The sequence below is a fragment of the Podarcis erhardii genome (genome assembly GCF_964252035.2).
Source record: "Podarcis erhardii genome assembly, chromosome: 12".
In the NCBI taxonomy this organism is placed as follows: Eukaryota; Metazoa; Chordata; class Lepidosauria; order Squamata; family Lacertidae; genus Podarcis; species Podarcis erhardii.
The window spans coordinates 10073468-10093801 of NC_138513.1; the positions used below are offsets into that span (position 1 = coordinate 10073468).

The 20334-nt window shown below is 43.5% G+C and overlaps 1 protein-coding gene across 6 annotated transcripts in view; it reads left to right on the forward strand.

Moving 5' to 3' along the window:
• The window catches only part of DPP6 (dipeptidyl peptidase like 6), a 506474-nt gene that overhangs the window by 219091 nt on the left and 267049 nt on the right, over nt 1-20334 (forward strand). The window contains exon 1 of one of the 6 annotated variants that reach the window (XR_014150083.1): nt 2303-2405. The exons of the other annotated variants lie outside the window; for them this stretch is intronic. The gene's annotated coding sequence lies outside the window, so the exon portion shown is untranslated. Of the gene's footprint in view, nt 1-2302; nt 2406-20334 lie in introns of those variants that run through there. 6 annotated transcript variants of the gene reach the window in all.

The following is a 20334-nucleotide window of genomic DNA, read 5'->3' on the forward strand; positions in this document are numbered from 1 at the left end:
ACTAATCTCATAGATAGCCTCCATCAGAACCCTCTTCCACAAGGCTTTCACATGGCATTTCTGTGCCCACGTTTCTTGGCATTCCTCTAGAAACAATGGAATGTGCCGGGGGGGGGGGGAGTCAAACCACTGTGTTAGTAGCCCCAAAGTGACCTCTCCAGGGTACAAGCCTGGACAGTGTGTATGGAGATCCTGGGGTGCCCAGATAACAAGACCCCCCTCCCAGTCTTGCTGCTGTGGTCCAAAGGAAAGCAGAGCAATATCTTTGGCACCAGCTTGGCTGCAGGCGTACAAGGCATCATCAAACCGTCTTAGGGACTTCACTCCGCGTTTGTGTAACCTTTTCTCCTCTTAAAGATATCCTGCAAGACAGTGGAGGTTTTCTTTCTTATAGATAGGTTAGCTTCTCAGGTTGACAAGCCCCTCCCTTCCCTCTACAGCACATACAGAAATTGCCTTCTTGACCGCTGCACCTCCTAGCGCCTGTCTTCACATGCAGGGGAAGTCCCTAACTCACCAAGGGTTTGTAACCCATTGGCTACCCTCACCTAGTTTAGCCTGCCAATTGAAGCTGTTCCTGGTATTAAGGTAAAGGTAAAGGGACGACTCTGGGGTTGTGGTGCTCATCTCGCTTTACTGGCCGAGGGAGCCAGCTTCTGGGTCATGTGGCCAGCATGACTAAGCCGCTTCTGGCGAACCAGAGCAGCGCACAGAAACGCTGTTTACCTTCCCACCGGAGCGGTACTTATTTATCTACTTGCATTTTGACGTGCTTTCAAACTGCTAGGTGGGCAGGAGCTGGGACTGAACAACGGGAGCTCACCCCATTGCAGGGATTCGAACCGCTGACCTTCTGATCGGCAAGTCCTAGACTCTGTGGTTTAACCTTACTGTTCCCTTAAAACACCCCAAATAGGTGTAGGCAATAAATGTGCACACAATCATCCTAATTGGTGTTACTGTCCCAGTTCTCACATGTGAACAAAACCAAGTCCAATTGTTTATGATGGTGTGACATATAGCTGAGTATATTTCCATACAGTAAGAAGAAAGTTGTCATGCTGCAGTTTGCATGACCATCTATTGGGAGGGGGGGAATTTTGGGAATTGACATCAGAGTAGGGGTGTCAAGTATACCATTGAAGGAGCTGTGGGGGGAGGGGCTTAGGTTGAGGTATAAGGGGAGAGGGTGGGCAAGGGGGGGTGGGGGTAGATGGGGTTGGTGAGCAAGGCCAGCAGCCCCTGTTATGTAATATAGTGGGTGGATTCCAGTCTCCACAGTGGTTGCAGAACTGATGGGCTTGCGCACCAACTCTGTTTTTCCAGTAATGCTGGTGCAGGTGTTCAGGGTGAAAGTAAGCAGGCCTTTAGCTCAGGGTAAGCAGATGGAGGGTAGGAACACTTACTGTGGGGAGAGGCATGCATTCATAAAACAGACGCTCTAAAGTGGTTCCAGTTGGTTTCGAGGAACTGGAAGAAAGAAGGAACAGCTCCGTTCTACGCTGATCTGTGCTGCCCTCCTTGTCACAATCCAGCATTTGTCAAGCCTTCCTGAACCAGGGCAGATCACACGCAGCCCCTCCCAATCTGATGCAGCACTGTTGCAGGGTCACCCTTTTCTGGCTAAAGTGGATGGTCAGGCAGTTTAAATTCCTATGCAGGAAATGGCTGGTGAAATAGAAATAGCTATGTTGTTGTTGTTGCTGCTGCTGTTTTAAAAAATCAATTTATAATGCTCTTAATCCCTTCATTTGCCATTTGCTGAAATTAGGGCAAGGAACATTAGCAACATGTAAAACCCTAGAAGCTACCGCATGAGGAATATATCCTTATCATCACTTTATTTCATTGCAGATTATTTCCAGTGTTTCTGTAATAACTTCTCTTCATTTCCGTATGACTTGAAGCAGATTTGCATTTTTTTAAAAAAGCAAAAAAAGAGAGCAGGATTAAAACAGCCCCTAAGTAAGAGCTCAGCCTGACAGTGTCTGAAAGCTACATCATTTCAGTTCATGCCATTTCAGTTCTTCTTAAGGTTGGATGTCTGGCACAGGGACAACTTTATCTTCCTTCTAACCCAATCCTAGTGCTGGTCGGATGAAGCCTGCTGTCCCATGCTCTCCGTGGAGGACTTTCGTTCCCCCTCCCCTTAATGCCAAGTTCAGTTATTGGCTATTTTATGCTGAGCTGTGAACTGCATGGCTATTGGAAGGAGCAGTAAAAGCTAAGGGTATGCCTTTTATTTTTAAGAATATACCTATCACTCTACTGCCGTGCTTATTTTCCAAACAGTCTTGACTGTAGAACAAACTTCCACCTGTATAGGATATATATCGGAACTGAAGACATTTGGGATGAACAGAGCAAAATTGTCCAGAGCTAGCAGAATTAAACAAATTTGGAGGGTGAGTTAAATTATAACGTTTTTCTTTTACCAAAATAGTTGTAATGAAATAGGTAATAAATTACAATCAAGGGGTTTTTTCTTGGTGTGTGTATGGGGGGTTGTTATCAAAAACCAACTTACATGGGTTTCCTGTTATTTTATACAGATGCCTACATCTTTGCAAACTAGATTCTTTTTTTTTTAATCTGCAAAAATGACAAAAAACAACAACAACCCAGTGTTTAGTGCTTTAGGTGTTATATGTGTCCATATTCTTATCTACCACAGAGAATCCTTTGTAGAGTTTGAAAGAGAAGCACATTATTCAGTGTGTTCTTGTACAATTTTGTGTGTGCTTTTTTAAAAAAATCGACTACAAAATGATTTGTATTTATTTTTATTTTTTTAAAAAAGCAACAGTCAACTAAAAATCTTACAGGCAATCTCATTCTCCTTGCCAGATGCTGTATATTTAATTATTAAGGGAAAGGCTGCTAAAAAAAGATAAACCTTATGTGTAGTTGCATTTCTCTTCTTATCTCGTGGGCTGAAATATAACTAATGGAAGGAAAACTCTGAAGGTCTGGAGTATTGTTGAAAGGTAGTTACTCTTGAAGTATCAAGTGACCTAGGAAGACACTCTTTCCCTAGGTAGGCTTATATTCTTCTTCACTGCATTCAGAAGTTTATTAGACTTAATATGATGAGCATTTTAATCCTAGCAGCTCTTTTTTTATGGCTTCCGCATTGGAACCGATAAAGCTTTATCATACTGAGTCAAATTACGGGTCCATCTGGGTCCGCACTGTCAACCATGACTAGGAGTGGATCTCAAAGGTTCTGGAGTCCTCACAACCCTGCTTGGTAGGTGCCAGAGAATGAACAAGAACCTTTTGCATGAAAACCACCACTAGACTACAATGAATGAAGCATACTGGCCATTTTTGTGACAGAAGAACCTTTTATATGATGCAAGCAACAAGTGAAATGGCTGGGTCTCTGTCCCTTTATGGTGATTTCTTTCTCTTCCTTTCTCAACCCGGAACTGGGAAGTTTTAAAGCTGATACTCCATGCAGTATCGTTAGAAATTATCGCCAAAATACTGGAGCAAAGCCATCGCTGTATATGTTCCAACACCAACGAGCAATTGGTTCCCAAAGAGCTATCTACTCCAAACTTCTAGCTTAAATGAAGATGACTCACAGCACGAGAGAAGCAACTTAAAGGACTCTAATGGGTTGGACCAGATGCAGTTGTTTGAAATATGAAGGATATATATATATATATATATATATATATATATATATATATATTAGCTTAAATAGAGTGGAATTCAGCTGATAACTTTTCAGACCCCACCCCTCCACCTCACCATGCATTGTTCAGCCTGACATTTAAATTTGCAGTGTGACAATGTAGAATGTGTGTTGTTGCATGCATGGGATCCAGTTTTTATGTAGCAGGGCTCCAAGATGGCTTAATGTTATACGTTGACATTATTTGGCAAGGTGTGGTACTGGAAAGTGGAATGTGCTCCTATTATAGCCTTGCATTCCTGGAAAAATGAGGGTGAGTATTCTGAGGTGTCATCAGTGGCATGAATGCAGCTGTTTTATTTGACTTCATAGCTAACTGCAGTTTAAAAATATGAAAGCAAGTGTTCCCATTTTGTTGTACGAATTAGAAAGATTGTTTGGCTTTGATTTGTTTGTTGTTGTTGTTGTTGTTGTTGTTGTTGTTGTTGTTGTTGTTGTAAAAAGAAGTCTGTTATGGCTTCTTCAAACATTGTTTTAATAATGTGTAAAACAAAATGTAGTTTACACAGAAATTAAGACATATCCATTTCCCATAAGTAGATGCTATATCATATCAAGTGACAAAAGATAATTACTGCTTGCCAAAGAATCTCTCTTAAATAGGTTAAGGGAGCAATTAGGTTCTCAGGTTTTCTTGAACAGAGTAAAAAAAATTTTTTTCTGTCTAGCTTTCTTAAGGTGTTCTGCAGTTGAATACTTTGCCTTTTCAGCACTGAATGCAAAAATTTCCTTTGTAAAAAGCAAATGCTGAATAGTTGAGAGTGCTGTATTTCATGCTTTTTCCTGCATGATTTTCTAAAGAGGTTATATTCTGTTCATTGCCCTTGTTACATGCCATGCTTAAGTTAAATAGGTTAACTTCTGAAAGATGGGGGAAAGTTTGGTGATACGTATTTCACTTTTTCTCCCTTAAAGGGAAAAAAGTTGAACCGAAAATGATTTTAAGAGCTGGTGTTAGAATAAAATATATTGTCACCACCCTGGTATGTAGTAGAGGAGCAATTGGGCATAATCTGCTGTAGAAGCTTCAATGTCTGTACCATGCAGCTTCTTCAACCACTTAAACTCTGAGACTTAACTTGCTTGGGAATTATAACTGCAAGGCACAGACCTTTTCCAAGTAAAGTGTTTTCAAATTCGGTTATTTTAAAACTGATTTACCGTAATAAGACGCTCAAGGTAGCTTAGAGCAAGTAAGCCAAAACTAATCTATTGTTTCATGTTATCTTCCCTGTTCAATTGTTAGTCCAGGGCAGCTCTTAAAGTAAATTTCCTTTGGAAAAGAAAGCATTGAAGATTTATGGTCCCTTTGGTGATATCTGCTGATTTGCAAATGTACATGCTGTGCGGCTAATATGGGGTTGCAGACATAATGACACAGGCTTGTTGTTGTTTAGTCGTTTAGTCGTGTCCGACTCTTCGTGACCCCATGGACCAGAGCACGCCAGGCACTCCTGTCTTCAATGACACAGGCAGACAGTGTTAATCCCAGCATAAGAATTCTGTCCTTAAAATCCAAACAATCTCTTTGCTATATCCCTCCAAAAAAGCTGCTGTTTTGTTCTCTGCAGATGTTATCAGTGTTCAGACTACTTGAACTTGATTCTGCACCTTATAGGTGGGGTATGTTCTGATGTTACGACAAATAAGTGGAACTACCTAATGAGGTCCACTGTCCATCAGTAGCCAGGAATTAGAGCAAGTGGCAGCCTTGTAAAGTGCATTCAGATTTTGGGGTTGCCACTTCGGCCTCCAGTCCTTCTCAGATACCTTCCTTGATCTAACTAAGCAGATATGTAAATGCATCATCTGCTCCAATCAGAGGCCATAGGTGTAAAACAGATACACCCTGAGAAGTTTCATTGAAATGCGCATTTGAGCATGGGTGCCATATATTCATTTTTTTCCAGTGGGGTGTGAATTATAATATTAAAATGTGCAACTCTACCCTCTTTCTGGCTCGGATAGTTGCCGTCTAGTTGCAAGCTAGCTCAGAATTGGGAGATCAACCTTAAAAAAATATACAGATTCCATGTGTTTGCTGAGTAGAGGATGAAGGAGCGATGTGGAAGGAAAGGGGTTGCCCAGGGCAGCCATTACCTCCTTCTTGCCTCTACAATGTGACTATCAGTAGCAAAGGCAAACTGTGTGAGTACAAGACCTGCAAGATCAGGATGGCAGACTAGATGTTCCTTGGAGAGAAGAAGAAGAAGAAGAAGAGTTTGGATTTGATATCCCGCCTTTCACTCCCCTTCAGGAGTCTCAAAGCGGCTAACAATCTCCTTTCCCTTCCTCCCCCACAACAAACACTCTGTGAGGTGAGTGGGGCTGAGAGACTTCAAAGAAGTGTGACTGGCCCAAGGTCACCCAGCAACTGCATGTGGAGGAGCAGAGACTCGAACCCGGTTCCCCAGATTACGAGTCTACCGCTCTTAGCCACTACACCACACTGGCTCTCGAGAGAGAGAAGTGTGTACTGGTGCTCTTTCTTCAAGGCCCACTGATTTCTCTTACCCAACGGCCCACAGCAAACATACTGAAACTTGCTTTCTAAATGATTAGCAAAATGCATTACAGTCAAACCTCGGGCTACAGACACTTCAGGTTGCGTTTTTTCAGGTTACGGACCCGCCAAACCTGGAAGTACCGGAACGGGATACTTCCGGGTTTTGGCAGTCGCGCATGCGCAGAAGCGCTAAATCGCGCTTTGCACACGCGCAGAAGCACTGAATCGCAACCCACGCATGCGCAAATGTGGCGCTGTGAGTCGCGAATGCTGCGGGTTGAGAACGTGCCTCCCACACGGATCACGTTCACAACCTGAGCGTCCACTTTATATGACATCATTTGAACCTGTTAAACTCATAGTTAGTAAGTTTCTGATTACCAGGTGCTGGGGACAAAGAGGGGGAAACTGTTGCCTCCGTGTCCTTCTGTTAAACATATAGCCGTTCAGCCTCTGCTTCATGCCTACTTGGACTTAGCTAAGGGAGGGAAGCTGCTGCTTTGAATGGTTGTCTCCCTCTCTGGTCGAAGAGGTATATGCAGGAGGAAAAATACCATCCTAGATTCTCAGCAGCCAAATCTGGGCACCAGAAATAGACCTTCAGTTCCTTTATTATCAATAGGGGCTTATGGGGTTGTTGTTGTTTTTTTAAGGACAAGCAGCATATTTTCTTCCAAGGCACTTATTAATGTGCAAAACTATTAGTTAACCCATTTTCATTTCTAGGCTCTATTTCTGCTACTTCTGTCTGCAACGTGTTGCCTTCTGCTCTTGCTTCCCATTACTTTTCCTGGCTCATCCAGACCACTTGCATGCTGCTGCATCCAAGAACCACAGGAATGGCAACCTTTTGAGATGCAACCACTGCCTGCACTCCTCCTTTGTTCCCTGGGCTTCTCGCCACCTGCAACTTCACTCTCCCAGCTTGATATACTTGGGGCCAAAGTGGGAAGGTGACATTTGTATTTGTTGTTGCCGTGCCTGCCCTGTTCCTGTGCAAAAGCACCTCTGGTCTGAGTTTAACATGAAAAGGCACATTCTGGTATGGGATGGAAAATGCTCCCCTTCCTTATCCATGGTCCAGATTCCTCTGTACCGTCATCCCTGTCTTTGCCTGGTTCCAAAACTAGAAATGAGCCAAGCTTGAGGGAAGGTGCCTGATACGATGGGCCATGAGCTGGTGAAGCAGAGGGGAATGTCAGTTTCTCTTGCTTGTGCCCTCCCTTTGATGTTAAAAATTATCGTCTGTGCTTGACTGGCACAGACACATTAAAATTGGCTGGGTTGGTGAGACCACGGCTGTGTACATACCATACATTTAAAGCACACGACTTTCCCTCCCCCAAGAATCCTGGGAATCATCGTTTACCCACACAGAACTACAGTTCCCTGCACTCTTTGAAAACTATAGTTCCCAGGATTCTGTGGGCGAAGTAGTGTGCTTTAAGTGTGCATTAAATATATGGTGTATATACAGCCTCTTTGTACTTCGGAAAAGGTGATAGTTTGCTTGTTGGCTTGGGACTACTAGACTCCTCATACCGCATTGCATTGATTCATTGACACCCCCCCAATCTATTCTATTATTCCCTGAGAATGATAGGCACCTTGCTGTCCCAATCAGTCGTTTTCCTGTCATTTCATCCACTGTCACATGTTGCATCAAAAACCTGAGGCTAATGTTATGCATTATTCAGTATAATAATATTTATTTATTTTACAACATCTTAAATAATATTTTTTGAAGTGATTGAGGTTTGTTTCAAAGGCTTTCAGCTGTTTCTTTTGCAGTCCAGCTTGTGGTTACTCATGAATTCTTTATGGCTTCAAGTTTTATTTCACTGGCAGCTTGTCCCTAATAAACATATATGAGGTTTTGTTTGAATTTGAGTTGTCTTTGCTTGTTACTGTACACTTCACAATATATCTTATATAATGGGGATCTTCGGCATGTTGTAAGGAGCTTTAGAAATCTGCCTGGTGATTCTGTAGCAAGGGTGGGGTATGTGGGTGAGGAATCCCACAATCGTTTGGCAGTTTTGGGCAAAATGTCTACACTAGCATAAATCCATAATTTGATTTTAAACGTAGATATACACAGCCGGCTCATCCATCTGATTCACTATGCCTCTTTGGCATAAGACATGCCCCACTGTCCACTGTTGTGAACACTGTTATTAGCATATACACAGCAAACCAGGTTCGCATGGCCACTTGTAGTACTTCTTTCCCAATCTGTGAAACACAGAGAGACTGGATACATGGCATTGTGTCTTTTCTTTAATTGAAACTGCTCCTTTCTGCTTTACCTATTCTATTACCCCCTGACTCCTGAGAATGATAGGCATCCCCCTCCCCAGGTTTTTAATGAGATAACCATCCCAGGGTAATGTGCGGATGGGTCTTACTTCAGGATGGCCTCATTATATTGTTTAGTCACTAGGTGGCAGAAGACTTAGTTGTATCAGGGTGGAGTTTCCTGGTGCTGTTCTTTTTCTGGTCGGAGGAAACAGTAAAATTCTTGTCCATATTCTGGACTGCTGTACAGTGGTATCTCGGTTTACGAACTTAATCTGTTCAGGAAGTCCATTCTTAAACCGAAACCGTTCTTAAACCGAGGTGCACTTCCCCTAATGAGGCCTCTTGCTGCCGGTGCCCTTCCACTGTTTGGATTCTGTTCTTAGACCAAGGTAAAGTTCGCAAACCGGGACACTATTTCTAGTTTTGCGTAGTTCGTAAACCAAATCGTTCACAAACAGGACTGTTCTTAAGCCAACATACATTTAATGCACATTGCTCCCCCCCCCAAGAATTCGGGGAGCTTCACAGAGCTACAGTTCCCAGTTCCCTTAAGAAACTAAGGTACCCGGGATTCTTTGGGGCAAGCCATGTGCCCCTAAATGTATGTTGTGGGTGTGACCCAATCTGTCCGGTATCCTTCAAGGGATGCTGATGCAGAGCTTATAGGAAGAAGTGGATGCAAGACATCTCTGGCGTAATGCATTGTTTGTTGTCCTTAAATGCTTGAGTCTTTGGAAAATTAGTCATAACCAGGTTCCTTGGGGTATTCCCAATTGTTCTCTATCAGATCCCCCCTGAGCTGCCCCCATAATCACTCCAATGTGAGAGGGGTGGGTGGGGGGTTTATTTCCTCCTCTGCTTGCTATTTTCACGTAAAGACTCTGCACCTTCACTGTGCTCTGTAAATGAACAGTGGAAACAAGTGGAGAAGATATATGTAGCCAGTTTGCCATGTCTGGTTTGTCCTGATTTTCAGAGCAAGTCAGATGGTGCTTGTGGGCTACTTCAACATGAGATGTGGGCACAGTAAACTACTAATATGGATAAGCTTATTTTGAAGGAGAGAGATATTTTAAGCAAACAATCCAAGTTGTTTCCATGGAGAAAGGACCTGTTTACTCTGAAACAAGGTAGTTTAGGATAGTGCAAGTGTGTTAAAGGGGCAGTCATGCTCTAGTTGCATGAACTCTGGAGGAAGAACAGTCTCAAGAGACATGAACTCTCTGTGGGCTACAAAAACCTCCCTGAAGAGTGCGGAGCCCTTTGAAGTAGAAACTTAAATAGTAAGAGGAAGTCTTTGAAGTGTGAACTCCACTGTGGATGTTCGAAGTGTAGAAAAGGATAAGCATTAGTATCGTGGAGGTTTGTGCATAATTCCCTGCTTGTTCATGGTTCTGTAGGCCGTTTCTTCTTGAGGGTGGGTAACGTTCAATTCAGATCTTGTTATATTGCAAGCTCGCCTTCTCCTGAACCTTTTTCAGCCTAAGGTTCAGATCAAGAACTGGTTTTCCCCTCTGTGGGCCATCCTTGATAGGTGCGTGGGGTTGTCCATCTGTCGGTCACCTGATGTTGTCATGATCCACAGGCCAGAAAGTCCCATTTGTGTCCTAAATTATTCAGCAGAATTGACAAAGAACCACCTTCCTTGGTGGTAAAGGGAAGGATAGTTCTGGAGAGCCAAGGAAAAACTGTCCTCGTGCTCATCGGTAGCTACAAAATGGGGAGTAAGATACACCCCAAGCTCAGACTGCCAACACAGAAGAGAATAGTTCCATAGACACCGTTACTTCTTTGATAAGTTGCATAAGTTCTTTGCTTTGTATATTGTTTAATGAAAGTAATGCATGCATTTTGTTTGAAACAGTGTTTAAGGGAGTTTGATACACGAGTTACTGCAGGGGCAAACTTAATTCTTACATGAAATTTCTCTCTCTCCCTTGATTTCTTGCTCTTGAGGTTAAGCCAAGACTAAAAAGAATTTTTGCTAAAACTACGTAAAAGTCAAGAACAACACAATATTACAATGTAACAGTGATAGTTTACTACCATTTAGACATAAAATCTGTAATTATAAAATGAGACTTCAAAATACAATTTCTGAGCTCTCCTTGCAGTATAATATTCTTATTGCAAGACAGTGAGTAATAACTATAATCACCAATGTACATGGTGAATAGCAATTTCAAATATGCTTCAACTTTGTGGTCATCTTCAGTGGCATATAAATTACAGTTAGTGGTTAGTAGTTGCTTCAGAATCCGATAATCAGAATCAGGCTTCCATAAATCAGGAGTCATTTTCGTGTACATGTTTGAACAACCTTAATAACTGCCAACCTTCCACCCCTCAGACTCTCTGAATCTGTACAAGAAAACCTGATCTAATTACAGTTTGTGATGGTCAGATAAAAGTGAAAATGGCCCATCAAAATACAAAGGAAATAAAATGCCTGTTGTCAAATCTTTCAGTAAAGCTTTAAAAAAATCAAATCTGGGGAGTGGAAAATAGTCCATAATAAGTTTGTTTAAAACATTCAAAATGTTGTTTTAGTTCAAAAGTTATGACACTTGTGCAACAACTGCATATTGTACCATGGTGTGGTTCCAGCAGTTCTTGTGCACTGTCCTGTCACCTGGTTGATTGTTACATCAATTTATAGAGCCAGTCCATAAGAAAACTGCAGTTTGATAAGCTGTGTGGTGGACATCTTATTCCCTTAGCAGGAGAAGCAAACAAATGATTGCAGGAAGGTATACCCCAGTTCTGTTTTAAGAACAAGTTGTGAATTCTAGTAGGTTATGCTCAGCTTTTAAGTTTAGATCTGATTGATGACAAACATGAACACAAAAGGAACCGCCTTATACCAAGTAAGACTGTGGTTCTATGTAGTCCCACGATTTCAGACAGGAGTTCCTGGGGATTGAGCATGGGAACTTTTGCATGCAAAGAAGATGCTGTACCACTAAGCCACCCCCACTCCCATTGCCGCGTCTCTGTTTTCCCAGGCCATCCAGGCAAAGGAGCTTTTGGAGTTGTGCTGTCTGCCGATTTTAATGGACCAGCACAACATTTATGTTTATTCACAATCATGTGGGGCTTCTTGGATTCAGGAAGAGAGTGTTGTTGCTTTTACCCTTGTGCAGAATCTTACCAACCTGTCTGTGTCCTCAATATCCCCAGGGACTTCCATGCCATAATAATAATAATAATAATAATAATTTATTTATTTATTATGCATACCCCGCCCATCTGGCTGGGTTTCCCCAGCCACTCTGCACGGCTTCCAATAGAATATTAAAATACAATAGTCTATTAAACATTGGAAGCTTCCCTAAACAGGGCTGCCTTCAGATGTCTTCTAAAAGTCTGGTAGTTGTTCTTCTCTTTGACATCTGGCGGGAGGGCGTTCCACAGGGCGGGTGCCACTACTGAGAAGGCCCTCTGCCTGGTTCCCTGTAACTTGGCTTCTCGGAGTGAGGGAACTGCCAGAAGGCCCTTGGCGCTGGATCTCAGTGTCTGGGCTGAATGATGGAGGTGGAGATGCTTCTTCAGGTATACTGGACCAAGGCCGTTTAGGGCTTTAAAGGTCAGCACCAAGACTTTGAATTGTGCTCGGAAACGTACTGGGAGCCAATGTAGGTCTTTCAAGACCGGTGTTATGTAGTCTCGGCGGCCGCTCCCAGTCACCAGTCTAGCTGCTGCATTCTGGATTAGTTGTAGTTTCCAGGTCATCTTCAAAGGTAGCCCCATGTAGAGCACATTGCAGTAGTCCAAGCGAGAGATAACTAGAGCATGCTCCACTCTGGCGAGACAGTCTGCGAGCAGGTAGGGTCTAGCCTGTGGACCAGATGGAGCTGGTAAACAGCTGCCCTGGACACAGAATTGACCTGCACCTCCATGGACAGCTGTGAGTCCAAAATGACTCCCAGGCTGCGCACCTGGTCCTTCAGGGGCACAGTTACCCCATTCAGGGAGTCCTCCACACTTGCCTGCCTCCTGTCCCCCCAAAACAGAACACTGGGTGTCAGTGCTAATCTGGAATGGAAGGGGGAGGTTGAGAGAGAGAAAAATATGATGGCCCTTTGCTAGGTTTTCAGTCACAGACCCTGTGTCAAATTGGAACTATTTATTTTCAGTCATTAAAGCTCTGTTTAAAGGCTAAGTAGAGAACAAGCCAAATACCTGTTCAGATAATGGAAGTGCTCAGAGTACTGTTTGCTGTAGGTGGGTTATGGATATATGCCAGAGAAGAGGGTCCCAATGGGGCTCTGTACTAGAAAGAGCTTTCCTGGCAGAGAGAATGTGAATAGCAAGAAGATAAATGGTAAGAGACAGAAGCATGGAAGAAGTCTGGGGGAGAGAGAGAGAGAGAGAGAGAGAGAGAGAGAGAGAGAGGAAGGAAGGAAGGAAGGAAGGAAGGAAGGAAGGAAGGAAGGAAGGAAGGAAGAAGTCTTAATAGACAGAATATTCTGTTACAGAATACAATGCTTCTTCTCACTGAGCTAGCTAGATAAGCTGCCGGCTGTTGCAATTTGTGTACAAAGTACAAACATACAAACACAACTAAGCAGATAAAAAAACAGCCAAATTAAATTTTATACACCAGAACCAAAAATTGGAATGGGTCAGAGGAGATTAGCATGGCCCCTGTGTAAGGGTTGTCAAGGAGCATGCTGCACCTGGAGGCATTTGTTAAATTGTGTATTATTCACTGAGGCAGTTTACATGCAACACTTCAAAGCACTACAAAATGCAAACACCAGCCGGCCTCCATGAAGCACAAGGCTGGGACAACTGAATAAACAAGCTACATAATTAAAAACTGAACAGGCCGGCAGTGTCCTCTTCCCTGAAGGATTAGGGGGGATAAGATTCTGACGTACTCTCACAAAAGGTTGTTGGCCAAGGTACCTGTTTTGGAACATGAGTCACAATTCCATCGTGCAAAAGGAGAATTATTACATGGGTACGCTGGCCTGTGCGCAGCTCGCCTTTCTGACGGATATGATGGAAAGATGCTGGCAACGATCAGTAAACCATGATTTAAAGGGCAGGTAGGATGAAAGCTTTCTGACATTCAACAGAAGCATCAGTGTTGCTGAGGCGTCTGCAGTGGAAAACCTGGACATTGATTGTTTTTGCAATGACCTAGTAGATAGCTGGGTTCTTTCTTGTGTGCTCCCCCCCCCCCTTCTTTTAATGAAAGGCAACAGCCTGGTGGACATATTTAATCATTAAAGATTCATGGTGTTTTTGCTCGGTGTTATCTGCCAGTGCCTGATTTGAATTGATACATCTCTTCAACGGGAAGGTTTTGTGAGAAGAAACCTTTTAATTAAAAAGAGAAGGGTTATGAAATTAGACAGCATATGTATAAAATCATTCTGTAGCATCAACAGCTGCTCTTTTTCATTAAAACACATGCACATGGTTTCCTTATCAAAAAGGCTATTCGCTTCCAAGCCAAACTTCATAAACAAAACAGGTTGAGTAACGTGAATTACGGAACACTGGTTTATCTTATTTAATTAGGAATTCTTGCATGCACAGAAATCGGAATTGAGAGCCGTGGTATAGTGGAAGGGGAAGAAGCTCCTCCACACACACATTCACACAATCTCAATACAAATAGGATTTGGATGGCTCTGACGGTGAATCAGAGAATGTGTCCAGTTTACTATTCCGTTACTAAGAGCTTACCACTACACCACTGGTTTAGAGATTGCTTTGGGGTAACAGCCTTGACGCTTCGCTCTCCGCTGTTTATAAGGAAAAAGTATTGTAACCCATCTTGTTCACTTGTTGACCTGGGTTCAGTTTAAGGAAGGGAATTTGCTTGAAAATGGATTACCGTACATTTCAATTTATGCCTACTGCTAATTTTTTACTTGGCGGCTTCTTCTTCTTCTTCTTCTTCTTCTTCTTCTTCTTCTTCTTCTTCTGTATTATATATACCCACCTATTGACTGGGTTGCACTCTGGGCTAGAGGAAGCTGCTCTGGTGCCTGGGGAGGCGTGCCCAGGGATGGGGGGGGGCGAGCAGTCCATAGGGGCGGGGCATACCACAGGGCCTCCAGAGTCTGCCTGCCTCCTCCCACTCAGCTGCCCTACAGTTGGGGGAGAGGCAGTGGGTGGACCATTTATGCAGCACGGAGCCTGCGCCCAAGCCACTGCGTCTCTCCCAGGAGAGATGCGTGGCTCAGGCACGCTGCAGGCCCCGTGGTGAGTGCCACCCGACATTTTTTCACCCGCCTCAGTGGTGACACCTAGGGGAGTCCGCATCCACTGCACCCCCCTTCCTCCGCTCCTGCACACACCCTGATTCCCAGAGGAATTGATGTCTGGGGGAAAGGTCACGGCAAGTCAATTGAAAAATCGCTCAACAGTATTGGGGATCTTCCAAAAGCTCAACAACCTTCAGGGTGTCCTGGTTTTTAATTTTTGAAATATGGCAACCCTACTTCAGATGCCTTTGGAAAGTTGTGTGGTTGTTTATCTTTTTGACATCTGATGGGAGGGCATTCCACAGGGTCAATAGGCAGGACTGGGTGCTGGGAGAAACCCAAACTCTCCAGGCTTCGGGCAGCTCTCCACAAGCCTTGGAAGCCCAGCGGAAGTACCCGCCGGGCTCCCTAGCATAACTTACAGATCTGAAAATAAGGGACCAGCAGCCAAAAGAAGGGACCTGCAGCCTCACCTGTTCCAGCCACTCCAGTCTTCCTGTCCTCCTGCAGTCTGGTCAAACTCATCCTGGTAGCTTCAAGAACACTGTCCAACTAGCTTTGTAACCAGAGGTTCAACTGAATAGAATCTGAATCACATGCACCACAAGGCCTATGCAGCCTCAACCTAAGATGGCTCCCCGGCCTGGCTTTGCACTGCAAAGTTTGCAGCAGCACGTGCAACAAAATGGCGTCCAGCATTCAAAAAACCCCTCAGCTTGCATTAACTAGCCACACACACACAGCCTCCCCCCTCCCACGAGATCTCCTTTCCTTTCCCCCCACCATGTGCCCCTGCTCCAGACAGACTTTTTCACCGGCAAGGGTGAGTGGGCCTTCAATGACGTATCCATCCAATTCCGATCCAAGCACTCAGCACAGGTATGTTCAACTTCTGAGCCCCTCTGAGCCAAAGGCAGAAAGCCCAGCCAGCAGCCAAACGAGGCCTCAAGGAAAACCACCGTCACCTCTCCACTGGGAAGCGCTGGGCAAAGGCGAGTCCCCAGGGAACCCAGCCGATTTGATCAGCACAAGGCATGTAAGCTCCACCCCCCAGTCGTTCTTAGACTTCTTATTGGGTGAGCAACGCAGCCAAGCAACACCGTTGGAGCCTCCCTCCTCCCTGGCCGGCAGGGAGGGAGGGAGGGAGAGGAGCTGCTTCCTTTGAAATTTAAGGGACATCATTTAAGGGACATTTAAGGGACATCCATCAGTAAGGGACAGCAGTGGGACATGGCGCTGGAATAAGGGACTGTCCCTTCAAATAAGGGACACTTGACAGCTATGCTCCCTAGGCTTGCGGATAGCAGCCTGCATTCCGAAGCAGCGCGCCCCGGACTTCGGGCAGATATCCGCAAGCCTGGGGAGCCCGGTGGGAACTTCCCGTGGGGCTCCCAAGGCTTGCAGATAGCAGCCTGTTCTGGGGGCTGGGGGGAAAATAATTTTTTCCCCTTCATTCCCCCCCCCAAAAAAACTAGGTGTGCCCTATGGGCTGGTGCGCCCTATAGGGCGAAAAATACGGTATTTAATCAGATGTTTCCCTCTCTTTTAAGTCTATGGGGACATATTGGACAAATTTAGTTCACATACGGTATTTTTTAAATCTGCCGTGTAAGATTAAAATTAAGCAGTTCAAGAGAGAGAAAGTGATTCCGAGGCAAAGGTCATACCAATTGCCGTCAAGTTGTATAACATAAAAAGCCTTCGAAGCCATTCACTTGATAGTATGAGATCTTGAAGATGGCTGATTTTTTTAGGGGTTCAAAATCATGTAAGTGGGATCATTGGGTGGATGGATAGATAGGATTTGGAAATATTTGTGTTGAAAAGTATGTTGAATAATGATTGTAGCTTGTTTTATGTATTTGTATCCCATGTTAACAAATGGGATGCATTTGAGGTTTTCTCTATGTCTCTTGTATTTGTTTTATGATACAATGATTTCTTTTAAAAACATAGAGATTGACACAGGAAGCTTCACTATGTTATATGATTTGAGTAATTTTTTAGCCCAGTGGGTTTTTTTGGAGAGTAGAGGAGTGTACCAGTTGGCCTTTTACATTTATGACCTTCTGGGATCTGGTGTCACCAAATTCAGCATAATGTTTCTTTATTTGGAGCAAGATGTGATGACAATTAAGCATTCTTCCAATTAATTTCTGTGGTAGATCCAGCCATTCCCCGTTATTCTGTCAAGTGCTCTGCTTGGCATTTGATTGAAAGCAGTCTGGTATCGTTTAATTGATCCAAGATTTTATTTTTGCAATAATTAGCCAGCTCCCGCTTTGAGGGAAGAACGTGTCTGAGAATAATGAGCATATCCTGAATATGAAGTTCATAGTTACCAAACCTCACCTTCATTGATGACCCAAAACATTTTAGGGAAATAAGCAAAAACGTCAGCTGTGGGTTTTCCATTTTGTTCAATATATGCTTATGTAGAATTCTGAATGGTGATTTTTGGATGCAACCCCAGCCTACCACTTAATTAGTGCCCTTGCTGACTAAGTCCTGGGCTGGATCTAGACACATCAAATAAACGTTTCAGTTTTAAGCATTGTAAATTTAAACAGGGAAAACAGGTAGAGAAAAACAGGACTCCACTTTGCCATCTGGTGGCACAATGTTATATCACACATGCAATGCATAAAAATCGCTTTTTCTTTATCAGTCTATCTGACTGAGTCCCTGAAAGAATGCCCAGTGCAGTTCTCTGGAATACCAATCAGATGTGAGCTATATGTGTCAGCCATGAGTGACCTACCCCTAACAAAAGTGGATTCCCATTCAGTTCTATGGAGCAATGTCATCTAGAACACAGCTGAAGGGGCCAAATCTACCCTTCAACCACGACACTGGGAAGATTTAGTTGTGCCTTGAACATTCCAAAGAGACCCTTTTATTTTCTCCCATACAGATACATTTGGCAGATAAATTCTGCTCCAATGGAAAAAGTGAATGCTTGTGATAATGTGCCATCCTGCATTCCACCACTAACAGGATCACCAACTTAGATTGTGCAGAGCAGCATGCAGAAATACATTGCTCCCCTACTCCTGTGGTCTGTCCACAATATTGAGCCTCTTTGTAGAACGTGTTATGGATCCATAATGTTCTGGAATGAAAAAAAAAAAAAAAAAGATCTATTACACTAGTAAAACAAAAGGACTCTGGTGTCCATTCTGATAATTTGCTGTTTCTTGCTTGAGCTGGTAACTTCTTGTTTGGAGAATGATAGTTTTTTGGCAATGGTACAGAGTCCAGAAAACAAGTGCTTCGTGAACTGTGTCCTGTACTTATTGAATGGCACGGTGTTTGATAGGTCTGCCAAGAATAGCCAGTCATATCTGAATGTGAATGCCTACAGTTGTTTAGGCAATTAATTTCAATTGACACACAGATTAGCTCTTGCACAGCCTGCTTTCATTTCTGCAGGGTTGGCAGGAAGGGGATGAAGTCCAAGAGACGGGTCAGAAGTAAGCAGACTACCATCTTCTGCCTTGATTCCAACTTTGAGCACCGTGTGCTACCAGACTCCATTCTGCTGCAGACTCTCTCCCACCACTCCTGACACCGATCCAATTCAAACCAGCTGTACACAAATTACTGTCAGCGGAAATTGAGCAAGCTTGCAAATTGCCTTCAGAGTTATCCAGGGAAAGCAACTTTTATCCTTCAGAGTAACTGAAATAATATGTTGATATTGTATACAATTATTCTGGTAATTTGTCAGGGTTTTTTCTTCTTCTGCAGGACAAGTTAAGTGCACTTTATGCCTTTTTAGCGAGACAATTCTTAATGCACGGAATCCTGAATTATTCATAAGTTGCTTTCTGATTTTCCAGGAGTTCTCCATATAGATTTTGTTTGCTAATGTACTTGATGGACTGCTTTGTGCACTAAAGCATATATATATATATAGGTGGTGCCAGCAGTAATATAAATGCTAAATTATACATTTTGAAGTTCTGCATTAAGGAGGATATTATTCATCATTCTACATTCCTATTTACAAATCCACACATAGCTTCACACTGTAAAAAAAATAAAAATCCATCAGCTCAGCTCATGCCTGCCAAGGTTGGTGCAATTTATCTGGGTGTGACAACGCTGGATCTTCCTGAAGCAAATGTCTTGGGTCCCTCAGTCTGAAGCGAGATGAGTGCCACAACCCCATAGTTGCCTTTGACTGGACTTAACAGTCCAAGGGCCCTTTACCTTGCTTTTTTACCTTATTTCTGTAGTAGTGGTGCTATAATCTGAATTTAACAACACTGCACATGCTCAGAGTATTTCTTTTTAAAACTGAGGTTGGCATACCTTTTCTGTTGTCGAAATGAATATGTCTTCAGAAAGTAGAGATAGTAGGTGCTTGTCGCACACCCTCCAAGAGTCCTTGTTTTCCAGGGACAATCCTGGATTTACAGAAGCCATCCCGGTTTCTGATTTGATCCCAGAATACCCCACTTCTCCTTAGGACATCCCTGTTTTCATTGGAGAAATGTTAGAGGGTATGGAGTTATGCAACCCCCAAGTCAAGGAGATAAGTAACTATACACCTTTGGAAGTCATCTGAAGGCAGCTCTGTATAGGGAACTTTTTTAAATGTTCATATATATATATATATATATATATATGCAGGTTTTGGTGTCCTCGGGTGTCTTCCCGTGTAAAAGTTGGGGTGTCTAGGCGACGTTTCGACGAGGTCTCACTCGTCATCTTCAGGCTGGTGCTTTCGGCTTCTTGTTACTGGAACAGAGCAGGATCTCAGTGTTTGAGTTCCTATAAATACTGTAGAGGGGGTGTGGTGTATAGCCTCCAATGTTCTGGGCAGAGAGGAAGTTCCCAGGCTAGTGTGCCTTTTCTTCTTTTGTTCCTTAATTACTTGAGAGATATCTTGAGTGATTTCTTGAGTGATATCCTGAGTACCACTTAGGTGGGTCATTAGGTGTGGATTAGTTGTTAAAGTCTTTGTGTCTTGACCTCTTGAACTTTGTGAAGAGTTTTCCTGAGAAGATGGCTGTACTGTACTTAGTTGTGCTCTGGCTTGGCTTCGTGTATAGGGGCGAGCTGTGGTTTTGTGGCTTGTGTCAGCCAGATCTGTGTAGGGATTGCAGGGGGGTGCAGCATCCCTACACAGATCTGGCTGACACAAGCCACAAAACCACAGCTCGCCCCTATACACGAAGCCAAGCCAGAGCACAACTAAGTACAGTACAGCCATCTTCTCAGGAAAACTCTTCACAAAGTTCAAGAGGTCAAGACACAAAGACTTTAACAACTAATCCACACCTAATGACCCACCTAAGTGGTACTCAGGATATCACTCAAGAAATCACTCAAGATATCTCTCAAGTAATTAAGGAACAAAAGAAGAAAAGGCACACTAGCCTGGGAACTTCCTCTCTGCCCAGAACATTGGAGGCTATACACCACACCCCCTCTACAGTATTTATAGGAACTCAAACACTGAGATCCTGCTCTGTTCCAGTAACAAGAAGCCGAAAGCACCAGCCTGAAGATGACGAGTGAGACCTCGTCGAAACGTCGCCTAGACACCCCAACTTTTACACGGGAAGACACCCGAGGACACCAAAACCTGC